General features: G+C 37.1%; 1 protein-coding gene across 7 annotated transcripts in view; it reads left to right on the top strand.

Moving 5' to 3' along the window:
- Positions 1-18,143, top strand: part of pde1c (phosphodiesterase 1C) — a 369,089-nt gene that overhangs the window by 194,987 nt on the left and 155,959 nt on the right. The window contains exon 1 of one of the 7 annotated variants that reach the window (XM_031903905.1): positions 976-991. The exons of the other annotated variants lie outside the window; for them this stretch is intronic. The gene's annotated coding sequence lies outside the window, so the exon portion shown is untranslated. Of the gene's footprint in view, positions 1-975; positions 992-18,143 lie in introns of those variants that run through there. 7 annotated transcript variants of the gene reach the window in all.

The raw sequence follows: 18,143 nt of genomic DNA, 5'->3' as shown, positions 1-18,143 counted from the left end.
ATGCAATAAAGTCAATGGGCATTATTTTCTCGCTCCTACTACGTGACTCTTTTAAACTTGTGCATTTTTTTCCTCACTCCAAATGCATTAAAGTCAATGGGTGTTTTTTCTTGCAAATGTTTCTTTGGAAATGCAAATTCTGGATTTGCCACAAATCTGTACCTGGTGAAAAAAATCGCTCATCACTAGTATTAGGTAAAATAAAAGAGGACTGAGTGTCTTTTAAGTCCAATCTAATTAAAGGAGTACAGTATGACTCAATAATAATAGGCATGCTAAAATGTTTGTCTAAAAAATAACAGTCCTTTACTTAAACCTCAGATTTAAGTGCAAGTGCACTAAAGGGCCATTTAAAAACCTTGTAGTGAATCCAAGGCGAGGTGCAGAAAGCAGCATTGATAGGCACAAAACAGGCCAGTACTTACTGTCTGGGCCCTGTTGCATCTGTGCCTGCCTGCACAACAATTTTTTTGATGTGTGCCATTTTTTTGACGAGAGAGAAATTTTTTTTTCGTGTTCTGTGCGGAAAATTTTCCCGCTGCAAATTTTTGCGCCCGTTTCGTGAAACTACCCGCCAATGGCGAAACGGAAAATTTGCTGCAAATCCATGCCTTCTGCCCATCATGAATCGAGTGCTGCCAAACACTAGCAGCCCTGTTTTGATGCACGTTGTCACTGGGCGTGTGCAGGTTCAGTAGCCAGACAGATCTTGAGTGGAAATTGTGCTTTATTTTTTATCACATGCAGAAAAAAAACAGTTTTTTCAATGGTGCAATACCAACTTGTACCAGCAGGGGGTCAAGCACACTCCTGGAGCTCTATAACTACCTCTTACAAAGGCTTAACACAGACTCCCAAAAGAAACCAGTCTGCAGCTTTTATAGCCTCCAAACTGCTCTATGCTGCCCCCGGTGGTCAGCATCTACTCTATAAATATTCATTCAGAGAGGCTGCCCACCCCTTTAGGAAGTGGCTTCTCTGAGAGCTCCAGGTAAGTGCTTTATTCAACTTTACTTTATACATGCAATTGCAATGTTATGTATAGAAACAAAGTAGTTTTATGCACTCACTTTTATATACACTTATGGTAAACCTAGCTTTCTATAAGCAGTAGTTTCAGCACCATTTAAAACATACTTTCAGCACAGCTGAGGCACATGTTCCAAACAAAGTAGGCCTCAGTTTGTTACCCAAAGCTAATACTGTTGCACAGTTTGTACTTTCCACACATATATACCACATATATATACAGATTATACACATAGCTATTTACACAAATAATAAATTACTGAATTAATGAATTACTGGCCAGTAAAATTAACATTTAAAGACAAACAAACAAACAAAAATTTTTTAGCTTAATTCACTCCTTCACATATCCCCCTCCTTAAGAAGAAGGTTACCTTCTTCAAGAAAAAATAAGGGAATTTTTCAGTACTGAGTTTCCTTAAGACAGCTTATTTTTCCTTTTCAGTTTCTGCACCATATCTAGATAAATAGTCAGCATTATGGTGTTGACTACCCGGCCGATGGTGAATTGTAAACCTAAATGGCTGCATTGCAAGGTACCATCTTGTAACTCTTGCATTTTTATCCTTCATTCTGTTTATCCATATAAGTGGGTGGTGATCAGTCACTAAGGAAAACTCTTGGCCTAGAAGATAACATCTTAATGACTTTAGTGCCCACTTTATTGCTAAACATTCTTTTTCAATCACACTATACCTAGTTTCCCAAGGAAATCTTAACTGACCAGGGAACAAATTTTACCTCAAGTCTTTTGAAGGAGCTGTATGTACTACTTGGAGTAAAAGCACTAAGAACTGCTCCTTATCATCCCCAAACAGATGGTTTAGTAGAGAGGATGAACCAGACTTTAAAGCGTATGCTTAAAAAATTTATTATAGAGTTATAGAGCTCCAGGAGTGTGCTTGACCCCCTGCTGGTACAAGTTGGTATTGCACCATTGAAAAAACTGTTTTTTTTCTGCATGTGATAAAAAATAAAGCACAATTTCCACTCAAGATCTGTCTGGCTACTGAACCTGCACACGCCCAGTGACATTATGGTGGCAGCAGTGGGATAGTAAAGTGCCGCAAAAGGCAGTGCCAGGGTAACAGATGTGGAAAAAGAAAGCCTGGAGAGAATCCCCAAAAATTACCCAGAAGAAAAAACCAGGTGCAAAAGTGAATACAAGGTCACAAGCGGGAGTAAAACTGCTAGGCGAGTGGAAGAAACCTGCAAGGAAAGTCAGAATGTCCAAGCAGGAAGATGATCCTTCTTCCAGAGGCCCTTCACATGATTTCCCTGAGGAAAAGGAGGAAATAACTAGTGAAGCAGAACTTCTGACTGGTGCCACAGGGATAACTACTGCTGAGCCTACAGTGAAACCAAAGACACATATTGCAAAGGTTTTTATAACAGAACAGGAAGAGCAGCCTAATATGACAGAGACTTCTGCATCTTCACCTCCTTCAGGTTTAGATGAACTTCTGAAATGGATGGTTCTGAAGCAAATAGAATCAGACCAGAAGCATAAGGTGGAGGAGCAAAGATGGCGGCAAGATGAAGCTAAAAGGCGAGAGGAGGAGCAAAGGAGATTTCAACAAGAGGTACGGGAGCACCGTGAGGAAATGCTCAGGCTACAACAGATGCAGCACAAGCAGCTTGCAGAAATACTTCAAGCCTGGAAAGAGCAGAGTCCAAAACCTCAAGAGACTACAAGTCTTAAAGATCTACGTCTGACTAAATTGACTGCTGAGGATGATATTGAATCCTATATCACCATGTTTGAAAGAGTTGCCAAAACATGCCTTTGGCCCAAAGACCAATGGGTGGTACGCCTTGCTCCGTATTTAACTGGCAAAGCACAAAAAGCATACAGCAGTTTAAATGCCAGAGATGCTCAGGATTATGACTATGTAAAAGATGCCATATTTCACCGGTATGAGCTAAATGTTGAAACCTTCAGACAAAGATTCAGAGCCTACAGGTACAGCAACTTTGATGGTCCTCGTGAGGCATATGCCCAGCTGCATGAACTGCTCTTAAAATGGATCCAGCCAGAAAGGAAAACTGGTGAGCAAATCCTTGAAATGATTGCACTGGAGCAATTTATTGAAATCCTACCTGATAAAGTAAAGTTATGGGTACAGGAGCATCGTCCTGAAACAAGTACAAAAGCCATTTCTCTAGCAGAGGACTTTTTGCTAGCCAGAAGGGAAGCTGAGCAAAGAATTACTGTGCGAAACAAACCCCTTCTGCAAAAAGAGCCGCAGCTCAGAGTAAATCCTCAAGACCGTGGAGATCCAAAATGCCACAACTGTGGGAGAGTTGGACATATTGCGAGATTTTGCCGTAAAACACAAAGCAAATGTAACCCTTCTAATGTTGTTGGAGACAATGGTGGTTTCCTAGTTGAAGCATGTGTAAATGGCCAGAAAATACAAGCCCTACTGGATAGTGGAAGTCCCCAGACACTTCTTAAAGCTGGACTGCTGAGAAATCTTCATACTTTGGGAAACACCACTATAACATGTGTCCATGGAGACAAGAGAAAACATGCCTTAGCCAAAATACAAGTTAAAATTGGAAAGACTGTCCACAGAGTGATTACAGGACTGGTTTCCAAGTTGCCTTATCCATTGATTATTGGGAGAGACTTTCCTAATTTTCTAAGTTTGTTGCCACGTCAGAAAACTGAGCGACCTGTGGTAGCAGTGACTACGCGGGCACAAGCAAAGAAGGCTGATGCCAGTGAAGGAACCTGGGAGAAACTTTTTCCTTTTTCTTCAGATTTGTTTAAAGGACAAGGTAAGCCTGGTAAGACTAAAAGGGAAAAAAGACTTTTAAAGGCTCAATGGAAAACTGAACACAGTGAGCCCAAAAAAGACTTTCCTGCTACAGCCAATTGGGACATTGACATTGAAAAAGCTCAGAGAAAAGACAGCAGTCTGCTGCCATTATTTAAAAAGGTTGTAAGTAATTCTGAGATATCTGATGAACAGCCTTGCTATGTTTTACAAAATCGTATCCTTATGAGGGTAAGACAAAACAAAAAATTGGGAGTAACACAAGAGCAAGTGATGGTTCCAAAAATGTTTAGAGAGGAAATAATTCGTTTAGCACATGAAACACCATGGTCTGGTCATATGGGTAGAGAGAAAACCCTGAATAGAATTTTATACAGATTTTTTTGGCCAGGTATTCATCAACAAGTCGCTGAATACTGCAGTTCTTGTCCTGTATGTCAGAAAACTGCACCGGTTAAGCAAAGTGACAAAGCTCCCCTGATCCCAATCCCACTGCTGCCACCATAATGTCACTGGGCGTGTGCAGGTTCAGTAGCCAGACAGATCTTGAGTGGAAATTGTGCTTTATTTTTTATCACATGCAGAAAAAAAACAGTTTTTTCAATGGTGCAATACCAACTTGTACCAGCAGGGGGTCAAGCACACTCCTGGAGCTCTATAACTACCTCTTACAAAGGCTTAACACAGACTCCCAAAAGAAACCAGTCTGCAGCTTTTATAGCCTCCAAACTGCTCTATGCTGCCCCCGGTGGTCAGCATCTACTCTATAAATATTCATTCAGAGAGGCTGCCCACCCCTTTAGGAAGTGGCTTCTCTGAGAGCTCCAGGTAAGTGCTTTATTCAACTTTACTTTATACATGCAATTGCAATGTTATGTATAGAAACAAAGTAGTTTTATGCACTCACTTTTATATACACTTATGGTAAACCTAGCTTTCTATAAGCAGTAGTTTCAGCACCATTTAAAACATACTTTCAGCACAGCTGAGGCACATGTTCCAAACAAAGTAGGCCTCAGTTTGTTACCCAAAGCTAATACTGTTGCACAGTTTGTACTTTCCACACATATATACCACATATATATACAGATTATACACATAGCTATTTACACAAATAATAAATTACTGAATTAATGAATTACTGGCCAGTAAAATTAACATTTAAAGACAAACAAACAAACAAAAATTTTTTAGCTTAATTCACTCCTTCACACACGTCATTTTTCGCATTCTCCAGGTTCCCATAATAAAGAATTCTCCCAATGCCAATCTACAGTATGTCCTTTATTATGGGAACCTGCGGCAATTCTTCAACTATGTAAAATAACATAGAAGACTAAGTTAATTTTTTGTGCTTTGCACCCTGTTCTGCAGGTTCAGTAGGATATGCCATTTTGCAAGTCACACAAAAGTAAATCCTAACAAATATATATCTAAAGTAATTGAATGTAAATAAAAATAGAATCTTCATTTTTAATTACATAAGTTTTGATAATTTTAGATATATATTCAGTACTACACACCTACTAAGAAGTTTCTACTGACATTTCAGCAGGGGTTATAAGCAAAGGCGATAAATGTTTCATTGAATCTTTCAGAAACATTCATCAGAATTACTGTTCTGCTTAATTGCTTGAAATAAACACCATCAAGCTGTAAATATACTAGCAAATATCATAAAGACTTGATGTGCAAACTGAGCTGCTCCTTCCATTTACCACTACGTTTTGAAAACCTAAATGTAATGGCATTGAGGAAAATCCATATCTATTTAGGTGAGAAGATCAATTCACAAAAATATGGATTTTTGTGTCATTCTGTAAATAATTTTGATGTATTTGAAAAATGTGGTCTTATTGAGCTTAGAATCCTTAGAAATCTTTAACCACTAAACGTATGGATTCCAACATCTCCGTACTAAGATGACCAGTGCATTGCTATATTTAAGTCACAAGTTAAAATGATTGATTTTTTTTCCTCTACCACAAAGAGGAAGCGAATCTTATTCAGTGGATTGTATTAACATTTTTTTTTAAAAAAATGTGCCAGTCCCTTCAAAAATGAAATGACTTATAAAAATAAGTATCCTTTATGTAATACCAATACAGAGGGACTATGGAAGTAGTCAATAGACAGTTGATCGAAACATATTTGCCTTGCGTTAGTGGTAGCTTACAACCCATCACTATAGATGTCACTCAAGCACAAATCAGAATGATGTTACCTTTGCTTCCTAACTACCATAATACCATAATTAAATTAATACCTGCTTTCCAGTGATGCTTGCTTGTTTTATAGAGGCATGCAACCTGTTATCCAGAATGCTTGGGACAGATAGGGTATCTTTCTGTAATTTGGATCTTGATGCCTTTGTCTGATAAAAATTAATTTAAGCATTAAATAAACCCATTAGGATTGTTTTGCCTACAACAGGAATTAATAATATCTTAGTTGGCTCAAGTATAATGGCATCCATGGGATAATGGATCCTATACCTGTACTTACTCTCACATCAAGAGATATTTTTCTGACAATGACTTGTCATTGCAACCAGATTTAGTATCCTTTAGTATCCTTTGCCTTATCACAATAACAAACTTTTTCTTTCTGGTAGTAAGAATGAATTAAGCATTGAACAGAAAACAGCAAAGAGCTAAAAAGCTTTTTTGGAGCAGTCTGTGTTCTGCTTCAGTGAACATCTTACTTAAGCTTCCTGACTGTGCTGTCCCCAATTTGAGAGGAGCACGAGATGCATTACATAAGTATGTCAGACCCCAAGGACATGCAACTAATTTTCTATTATGAAGAGAACTTATCTTAAAACCTTTAAAAGGCTATTATAACATTGTATTGGAACAAAGACATGAAGTCTTTCAGAAGTAGAAGGATGATAAATATAGAGACAGCCTGAAATCTGTATAATAACCACTTACAGCTACAGTATGTAAGTGGGCCTTTCTACGATGTAGACAAAAAACACTATTTCTTTCACTCCTTCAGAAACTCCTAATTTTTAAATATATTACATTCAAGATGTATGTCATCAGGATGAAAATTTGCTGCTCCTTCAGCACAATATCACAAGTAACAATGTCTAAAATTAATTTATATTGCTTCTCAGCCTCAGGCACAACCTCCAGCACATTGCAATTCAAACATAGCACCAATATATTTTTATATGAGGGTATATAGATTGTATATCAATCACTGAATTAGAATATTTAGGATGTACCACCTATCTAAAGCCAAACCTTGTCACATTTAAATGTGGTACTTTGGGAATATGTAGCAATTACCTCTCTGTCATTTCAAAAACCTTATTATAAGGAGGGATGTGTGGCAACCTTATCCATCTTACCAGTATGAAGAAATGGAGCAAACTATATGCATGATTGTTGGATTTGCATATACAGGATATGTACATGTACTGTATATAAAAAGGTAATTCATTTGAGGGATGAAAACATAACTTTGCCTCTTTATAGATCCCTGGTAAGACTTCACCTACAGTATGTAGTGCAGTACAGTTTGGGTGCCAAAAGTGGTGATGCGGAAAGTGGAGGTAGGCCTCAGTAGGAGTAGTCATTGTTTGGAAATATCTGTAATAGCTCATTCTACTAGTGAGAGATAGGATCAGGATAGTTAGAAGAGTAGCCAAAGGCTGCAATGAGGAGACCAGGGGGGTTACTATCCCACAGTATCACATGTCACTCAAACAGCGAGGCTCAGAATTATAAGATTCCTGGAGTAAAGCACCACTGTAAACATCTATTAGCACCAATTATAAGTGATTACTACTTTGGGTTGTTGCCAGCACTATGTCTGTGTAACATCATCGAGTGGATGAAATTGCCTGAAGTATCTATGAAGTGAATGTTAATTATACCATCTATTTTTTTGCAAGAACCACTGGCACCCAAGATATTGTACAATCAGATCTGTGAGTATGAAGTCAGCATGATTAACTATTTCTCCAACAGTACACCTAGAGCCCACATAGGAGAGAGAGTTACAGTTAAATTTGCAAATGCATAGTTTTGTGTGTGTGTGTGTGTATATATATATATATATATATATATATATATATAATATGCAGTAGAAGCCGGCACTCACGTGTAAAGCGAATAAATGTGCCTGGGTGCAGTCCCACTAGTATGTACACAGATGCTTGGAGGAAGGTACCGCTCACGCAGGTCTTAGGTTCAATTTTGTAAATTTTATTATAGAGGCAAGAGAACTGACGTTTCGGCTGCAACACCAGCCTTTGTCAAAGTTACAAATACAAGTGAGAAAAAACCTTATAAACACTGTTTATAAGGTTTTTTCTCACTTGTATTTGTAACTTTGACAAAGGCTGGTGTTGCAGCCGAAACGTCAGTTCTCTTGCCTCTATAATAAAATTTACAAAATTGAACCTAAGACCTGCGTGAGCGGTACCTTCCTGCAAGCATCTGTATATATATATATATATATATATATATATATATATATATATATATATATATATATATATATATATATATAGCCCGAGGGATCATTTGGAGAAGTTGAACTTGATGAATGCATGAAATTATTTTTATATGTACCTATGTAATAAACATATTTTACGGTACATGAATTACATTCACAGTGGTAAATGCCTGCTAGGGCTAATATACAGCAAAGGAACGGACACAAGTCCTGCAGGTCCTTGTGCATCCACTATAAAAATAGTGTTGTCTGTGTTTTTTATTCCTGTGTTCCTCAGGGGTGGGAACATGGGACTAAACCCTCTATCTATCCCCAAACTAGTGCGTAATTCATGCAAGTTGGGGAGTGCTATTGGCTGCAGGCTGCAAAAGAGCCCTGGAAATTCCATGATTGAAAAATGTTGAAGTCAAATGGCCATGGGGAGCTTATGAAAATTCCGTTCTCTGTGATAGTCTGCTTTAATCTGTAGCAGAAACATGGTAGGTTTAGGTTTGCTCAAATGAAACTGTGACATTTCGTTGGAGTGATTTTTTTTTAAGAATAAACCACCCAACAAACAATATATATGTATTTGGTCATACAGGATTTGTATCACTAAAAAAGTCATTGTACAAATTATGAAAGTTAAATTCCTAAAGAAGATTTATTCTGTAATTTTAAGGATTTTGATAGCATTGAAGCTAAATTGCATGCATACTCCCACAAACATAATGTACTTACTAGTTATGTAGTTTCTTTACTTCTGCCCACACTATTGCAATTTTCCCTTTCTTTTCTGCCTGAATATTGTATACTTAACAACATTTTACTTGTAAAAAGTAAGTTTTGATGCAGTAATTTCAGATTTCCCATGGCTTATCTTCATTCTCTTTCTCAAGCGTTATTAGAATATTTTTATAGCCTGTAAAATGCAATACACAAAGCATGATTTTAGAAGAAACTTTTGATTTTTTAACTTATTTTCATTTCTTTGGCATTGTGGTACACTTGGATTACGTTTAGGACTATAAATACATATATGTTTTATAATACATTTGACATAGTAAGTTAGTAACTTACTTAGTAGGGGCATCCTCAGAAAGGCTGATACATTTCTTGACATGCAACATGAAATTATTTTATTAAAATATTTTTTTTTATAGATCCCTGGTAAGACCTTACCCTAAGTGCAGTTTTGGGTGCCAGTCTGTAGGAGGGATATAATTAAACTGGAAAGAAGGAAAAGGGCTTCAAGTAAACTGGTAAAGGGAATGAAAGAGGAGGATTTGCTTTATGCAGACTGGAAGAAAGGCAATGCAAATAATTTTTCCTGTTGTTGTCTGATGTTATAACAGATGCCTTGAAAACCTTATTGTATTCTTGAACAGACAAAATATTATTTTCTATATAATAATGGCAGCCAGATTTACACTATACAAAATAAATACCAACCTTACAGTATATTGACATGTAATAGGGATATTTGAATATTGTCCACATCTCTACCTCTGGCTACTCTTAGGGGCACATTTACTAACCCACGAACGGGCCGAATGCGTCCGATTGCGTTTTTTTCGTAATGATCGGTATTTTGTGATTTTTCGGAAAATTGTCGCGACTTTTTCGTAGCCATTCCGAAAGTTGTGCAAAATGTTGCGATTTTTTTCGTAGCGTTAAAACTTGCGCGAAAAGTGGCGACTTTTTCGCAGCTTTCGCGCCGAGTACGAAAGATTCGGATTCATTCAAGCTTCAGTATGGTGACTTTTCTTGGGCCAGGATGGAGCTGCAGGGTGCCATTGAGTCCTCTGGGAGGCTTCCAAAATCATGCTAAGTCTGAAAGTTTCGCCCGCCGCTTATGAGCGCTCAATACAAAAAAGTCGCGACAAGATACGAGCGAATCGTAATGGCTACAAAAAACTCGCGTTTTTTCGCGCAAGTCGTAATGGTTACGAAAAAGTCGCGACAATTTCCGAAAAGTCGTAAAGGCGACGAAAAAATCGCAAAAAATATGAAAAAGTCACAAAATGATTCGAATTCGTGTCTTAGTAAATCAGCCCCCTTGTGTGATATGAGCTGGATAAACTAACCAGTCTAGCAAGACTCAGTTAAGAGTAAACTGCGGATTGCATCTCATCATAGCTATAAAGATATGTTTCATTTAAATGTCTCTTGCACCTTAGGTGTAGAATTTCTATATAACTTATTATAAATTCTCTGGGAGGTGCCCAGCATGATTATTTACTGATTATTTGTTTTACCTAACCGGAAAGGCTTTTCATTCAGTAAACTGCAAATTCAGCAAATTCAGTAAAATATGAAATATGTAATAAAAGACACAATGGTGCAGGAACCCATTGCAACCAACAAGATATTTGCTTTCAAAAATGTGACCAGTAAAGGCTACCCCTGATTAGTTACTATAGGTAATTAGAGCTGTAGCAAATGTTGCACCTTTTAATAAATAATCCCTTATGATTGCCCAGGTGCAGTGACCCAAAGAAACCAGTCAGCAGGTAGCATTTATTGGTCACCTGCAAACATCTTACTGGTTCTATGAGTTACTGCACCTGGCAAATATAGTCCCTTATGGGGGATATAATGTAATTATCAGTTTAACAGAGTTATAAATGCAAAACAACTTGAATTATTATAGCAGGTATTGCTCTTGTACGTACAATGCACCCCAAAGTATTCAGGAGCAGCATTATGCAATAGAATGTTAGGCAGAAATCTGTGGTATCTTGAATTGGAATCAGAACAGGGAACAGACGCACATAGATTGCAAAACTCTCTGGGTTCTGAAATTGTAGCTAACCACACAACTGCTTGCTCAGTCCAAATCCAAATTAGTAATGACTGATTAACCTAGGAGAGAACTATTCAGTGTGTAGGCTCTACATCGGTGATTGTAGCAGTAACTGAAAAGTAGGAAATGGTTTCTGAACTGTGATATTGACATGTTTTAGACTAAAAAAAGAAAAACTAAAAAAGAAAGTTCAATAGACAAAAAGACAGAGTAACATGACTGTATACACAAGGCTTAATCTGTTAACGCTTTAATGTTGAGTAACTTTGAACTAGCAAATAAGCAAAGTCCAGTGCTTGGCACAGTGCCATTGAGCAGCCAATAAATAAAGGGATCCCAAATACCTTGTGCCTATAGGTGCGCCATCCACATGTCACCTTTTCAGTGTCTGGCACAAATCTCAGTATCTTCAGAAGCCGGTACAAATTTTGCTCCATTTTTTTTAATATATTGCACTTTGCCCAGCACACATTTCCACAGGCTGCTTGCCCTGCAGTCTTATCACATTACACCATGCTCCTTCTGAGTTTTTTCAGCATACCTAATGAGGACAGACATATTAAGCTGTCAATTGGGCTGACACACACAGATGATTTCTCCCCCAACAAGCATGTTGTATATTCTGGTGATTAGTTAAAAGCAGAATTAAAACAATTTTTTTTTTAATATGCACTATGAGCCAGCGAAGCTGTTGTTTAAATCTGTGGGTTTCACTAAAAGATTGCAGTAATACAAACTTTTGCCCTGTGTCTAGTAATCCATAGAACAAAGAAGCAAGTAACATTTACTGGTCAGCTATCAGTAAACTAGAACTGTTTGACTTTTGTTTCATAACCCCCAATGTGTCCAGCCTCAAACACAATTTTGCCAGGATAAGATAAGATAAAATGAATTTTCTCATCCGTTTTTAAAGACCAAGAGCAACACCCGTGAACAGGTTGTTATCTCCTTTAATTTAAACCTGCGACTAACTGCATGAAAGATCACTGCCGACACAGTTAAGATGTTAAGCTACTATTAATGGATTGACCTCATATTAAAGCATTTCTTTTCTAACACTGCCTTGCTGCCAATATGCAACACATTGTCTTATTAAATTATTGCCAAAAGTGTTACTCCCTGGGGTTAAAAAGACCTCTTCAGACTGGAGCTATATTTGATCTAAATTTCAAAAATTCCAAAAAATTACATATTCACAAGAAGTTTTTCCTTTATCTCCAATTAAGACATACAGTATAGTACAATAAAGCTGAGGCCTTTGCTCATATAAGTGTTTTCTGAATAGTTTTAACAGCAATAATAAGGGTTATTAAATAAGGAATACAAACAAGTTAAATCTTTGCAATTATTTAAATGAAAACAAGAATTACAAGCTCAGTGTGACATCATAATGGGAAGAAGCACTAAAATTGCCTAGTTGAGCCACTAACTGCATTAATCATGTAAAACAAGTTAGGCAAGCAAAACATAAGGTTAGCAAAAGGTACACTTCTTCAGCTTCAAATTGTTATGCAGTGAACACTTTTTTACTAGATATGGCAGCCCTGGAAACAGAAAAACAAAAAGTGAAAAACATTATAGATCCCACATTTTAATGGAGAAGTAAAGCCAAAATTGCTGGGGGTTCCAAAAGTTAGGCATCCCCCAGTGATTCTATAAACTTACCTGATACCCAGGGCTTGTGCTCCTGTTAGCAGGAAACTGCACTGCCATCCAGCGAGCACCACCGAGCAATTTTCTTCCTGCTGCTTCTTTCTCCGTGAGTGTGCACATGTGCAATAGAGTAAAAAGACTAACTTTTAGCACTAACTTTTGGCACCCCCCAGTGATTGTAACTTGCATCTAGATTTGCAGTGACTGCAGTGATGAAACAGAACCACTAAACTCACTAAATATCTCTGGTAGGGGTCAAAATTGACCCCAGCACTAGCACAATTTATAACCGTATACAAGCAGGGTCTCATTTGCATCAGGTCATTGATCAACACTGGGCAAATTTGCCCCAAAAAGCCATAAAGACAATGACAAACAATATGGTCTGCCCCAATATTTGTAATTTTTTTGGAAATTTAAGCGGTCTTAAATTTACTAGACCCCTGGCATGCAAAGTGCCTTACCAAACCTGTAAATAAGATATTGTTAAAATACTGTTTAGAGAACATGTAAACCCCCCCACCCCCTCACAAAAATGTAATCAGTTAACAGCCTCTTTCAAATCTTTCAATACCCGCCACTTTTGTTGTTCAAAAGTTAATAGTAAGGCTGCAGCAACTCCTTAATCACTTCCTTCTTCTCCTCACTTGGCCCCCTCGCTCAGGAATTGACTTTGGCTGATGGCTACTGGGCATGCTCAGTTCTTCTCAGATCAGATATAGGCTTTAAATGCCCTCTAAGTTCCTTACCTCAGATACAGTGATTCACAGTTTGTAAAAATTAGACAGAAGACAAATGTTGGCAGTGAAACAATTGTGATTTTTTTGCTTTGATGTCCATGGTTTTACCAAGTTTCTACATTATAAATAGAATGTTTACTTACTTATGGTTGTGTAGATATACATTCCCTTTAAGTATGATGTAGACAGTGTAATCCTTCTAACACCCTTTCAGTGTTACACTGCTCCTTTAGGCATAGGCTGCGTCACTCTGATGTGGTATGGGGAGACACTGGGTACCTGATACTCGTTATCACAATGCCAGAAATAAAGTGGGATCTGGGAATGCACCTACAGGTGCAATTATAACATAGACACAGTCTCTAATAAAAGTGATACCTATTTATCTAAAATTAAAAGGAAAAGTAATACTGGAAAGATTCATTGCAAAGTTTCAATAAGGGCCTCATTATCTAACATCGCCAGGATAAGATGTCTCACTAACTAGAGAAATAAAGACAAGAATGACTAAGAACAGTCTTTGTGAATCTTAACATGGTCCTTTAGCCCATTTTATGAGTTAATAGTCACCCCAAAGTCAGTTCTTATGCTGCAGAATTAATATAAATTTTAGGGTAAAACACAGACATGCAGAGCTGTAAGGGTTGGGCACTGCTTTTGCTGGTCACTGGAACATTTGGGAACAGCTGTGTTCAGCTACAGCTGGGCAGCCTTTGAAATATTCCATATGTAAAAAGACTAACAACATGGGATTCTGGGCAGTCACATTTGTATGCCACTTCTGGCTCCTCCCAGGCTGCTTTGCAAGTTCCTGAAGCCCTGGGGTTGGTGTTTAGCTGCTTGCTAGGCAGTAGCTGACAACAGTTTCCATTAGAACAAAGGCTCAGTGCCTGCTCCACTACAGGGGACCACTGAAGAAGGGTGGAAAGTGCAGGGACCCAGCACTACCTCCCTACAACAGTGATGTTCTGAGACAATTTGCAAAAATTCAATTTTTTTTATTTTTATGATTCCTGAATCATTTAGGTTTTTTTTCAGCAGCTCTCTAGTTTGAAATTTTAGCAGCCATCTGGTTGCTAGTTTTCAATTTCCCCTATCAACCAGGTAGTGTATTGCTTGGGAGACTGAAATATGAATAGGAGAGGACCTGAGAACTAAAAAGGCTAAAAAAGTTGCAGAATTTGACATTCTGTAACATACTGAAATGTATACTGCCCCTTTTCTTGAAAGTACTTCTTTATTGTCTTTCCACTATTGCTTCTTTTGGATACGTATAGAGGTTTGCAACTCAATGATGCCCTTTCTATCTTCTATTGAAATGTTAAAAAAAAGATGTGCAGCTCTGGACTATAAGAGGTCAGATGATACACTAAATGCTTTTCACATCTCATTTCCTATGTTTTGGTTCAGAGGTTCCAGTTGAGCTTTTTCATCCGTGCTATTACATTGCTTGCTGAAAGAGCTGAAGCAGCCGAACAGTACTCCATCTCTCATTAAGTGGTGTTCAACATCATCTTATAGGTATAGGAAAAAATAGCAATTCCTGAAAAGACCATTCACCTTGAAGGACTCGCAATGCTATAAAATGAATCTCCATCTATCTATCTATCTATCTGTCAGCCTTATATTGTGACTTATTCTATATATACAGTATATTTTGGGTCAGTTCATAAGCTCAGGTAACTAACAGCAGCACAAAGTTTGTGCAGTATGCTATACCCTACGAACATATTCAGAGGGCTTAATCGCAACTTGCTCAGGGGGGATGCAGTGTTCAACTGACCCACTGAAAGTGTGTGTTTTATATTTGTGGCATAAGAGTATTACATGATGTCTTCAGAAGAAATGTAATGTGTTCACACTGCATAAAATATCTAAAACACACTGCTGAAATGGGCCTAAAATCTTCCATAAACTTAACCTCGGCATGTCTTAGCTCTTACAATTTGTGGCTCAAATATAACTACAGATGGAAGGGGATTCTCCTTTGGGAATCCTGCCAACAAGCGGTATGTCAGTCACTTTGCTGCTGTGCTTGCCAATATTGCACTGTAATCAAAAGTGTATATGCAGGTACCTAAATATTCTCAGTAAATCAATATTGTAAAGTTAGCTAGACAGCAAAAATAACCATACAATTAAAAGTAACTATGAAGAAGTGTTCATCGCATTCACATGTGGCTTTGCAATCCCCTTTCCAGGCTAGGAGTGTGCCAGTCATGGGTATCAACTTTACAAGTGGCACTTTATCATAAATTGAAAAATGTATAAAATCATAAATTGTTTTGACTAGTAAAAACAAGAACTATAAACCACAAGCTTTGTACATACTGTATATTTTACCTATTGTGTTCTGTAGATTTATATATGAATTTCAGGTGTGTTGTAATATGACATTCCTTATGAAATGAAGTCAGTTCTAAGTTTAACTATTACTCTATTCTAATAGAATAAAAAGTTTTTTGCTGCTCAGTGATATTAGTGAGGGGCGAAATTTTTTGGCAAGCATGGATTTGCGGCAAATTTCCGCACTTTTTCACGAAACGTTCACCACAGAACAAAATAATTTCGCCCTTGTCAAAAAATTGTTGCGCACAGCTATTCTTTTTGACACTCAACATTTTTTGCCATTTTGCAAACTTTTTGGCGAAGCAAAATGGGACAGATTCGCTCATCACTAATGCTCATCATGCTAATATTTGCCTTTTATTCTTACATACAGACTGCATGCTGATGGTAAATGAGATTCCTACTTTCAATATTGTCACTGCAGGGAATGACCAAGCAGGCTCTAATATGAAGCAGCTGTGACTCTGTTTACATTTGCTAATATATCAGGATAGTTAAGGCGTTAAAACCCATATGCCAAATCAGAAAGATTGTCTGCATATTATCAGCATTCTTTTATAGAGATCGCAGGTGTGGAAATAATGGCACCAATCAAGAATTTGATTGGAAACACATTTGCCAAGTGAATTCCCTTGTCTATTAAAATATATTTTTCTGTATTATGACCTAACCAGAGGGAAGCTGATTTATCTGAAGGAGATATATTCTTATTATAAACGCTCAATTAAAATTGGAGAGAGGACCAGTATGCAGTATATAATAGCATCAGGTTAGCAATATATGATAGCATAAATGTAGATAGAGACTTCTTTCTTTTCACATTTTACAAATATATTTCCTTCTTTGTTCTTGTTAAAGGGGAAGTAGACCCTTTGTTCTCTCTAGAAATTCTGCTTTTCATGCTTTTACCTATTGTTTTGATCATAGAAAATCTTTTTTTTTTAGGTTGGGACAGAAAAATGTCTTAGGCTAATGCTGCATATTTTTTACATTAAATATTAATATAGATCATGTATATGACACTTTTTCTGAACAATTCATCATAGAATCAGCATTTTATAAATAACATGCCATTATGCATTCTTTTGTGGATCTATTGTGCGTTAATATGTATTTCAGCCATTCAAGTGACAAAAATGCTCTGATAAGTTGCTCTGTTAAAGAAAAAAATAAATGGAATGACTTTCACATGCTGGAAATAAGTGTTAATGTATCATGCCACAATTTTTATTAAAAAAAGATGTTCATCTAAAAAATGTTCATATCAACTTGTCATCTGTTTTGCTTTGGTTATAAAGAACCATTACAAGTAGAATATGGCAAGAGTGGTGGCAGTTTTAACTGCTGAATTTATATAAAAAACTTTATTACACTATTACATTTTTATACAGTTAAGGCAACTGGTGTATTTAGACTAGACAATAGAAATTTCAGTATTATCTAAAATCATAAACTGCACAAAACAATGAAGATTTAAAATCATTATCCTTTACCTATACCTATATAATCACTATACCTTTAATTCCATCAATCAAATTTATTGATATACTGTAAAAAAAATGGCTTGCCAGCCTACTCACCCTAAAAAATATTCATTAAAATAGGGGTATGGGAACTGTTATTAGAATTTGCATCTGTATACCTGAAAAATAATTATACTAAAAAATAATTATCTAAACCCAATAGGTTTGTTTTGTCTCCAATAAGGATTAATTATATCTTAGTTAGTATCAAGTAGAATATACTGTTTTATTATTACAGAGGAAAATAAATAATTAAAAAAAATTGAATTATTTAATTAAAATGGGGTCTATGGATTATTGGCGTTCCTGTAATTCAGGACTTTCTGGATAATGAGTTTCCTGATTTTAGATCCTATACATGAATTTAAAAATTACCTATAGCCTAGTGTGGGTATTTAGCTGGTAGCTGCCGGTAGTGGATGGGAATCTGGATTTCACAGATGACGCAGGCAACTCTGGTTTGCAACAAAAATTATCAGGCTCCTGTCTGTGCTTTATTTTCCATAGCAAAATTATACATCACAGCACAGTTTGAAATGGGACAAAAGTTCAACAAAACAAAATATCACTAGTGTGTGGTTTCAATGAATGGTATAACCAAATCCTCGCTGCCAATGCCCGTCAATCTTTCTCTGGGGTTCCAGAATCAGGGGAAGTTTGCATTCAGTCCAGTCTACCCCTCACAGCCTCTCTCAGTAACTAAACTCCTGCTGCACACCCAGACAGCCCTTAAGTGTGTTGCCTATTTGGCTTCAGTGTTGTCTAGCCATGCTCCAGGGCACTAGCATATCTTGCCCTGGAGATTTAAAGG

This window comes from Xenopus tropicalis, chromosome 6, assembly GCF_000004195.4.
Source record: "Xenopus tropicalis strain Nigerian chromosome 6, UCB_Xtro_10.0, whole genome shotgun sequence".
In the NCBI taxonomy this organism is placed as follows: domain Eukaryota; kingdom Metazoa; phylum Chordata; class Amphibia; order Anura; family Pipidae; genus Xenopus; species Xenopus tropicalis.
Note: the sequence above shows the minus strand (reverse complement) of the source record. Positions and strands in the feature narration are given on the sequence as shown.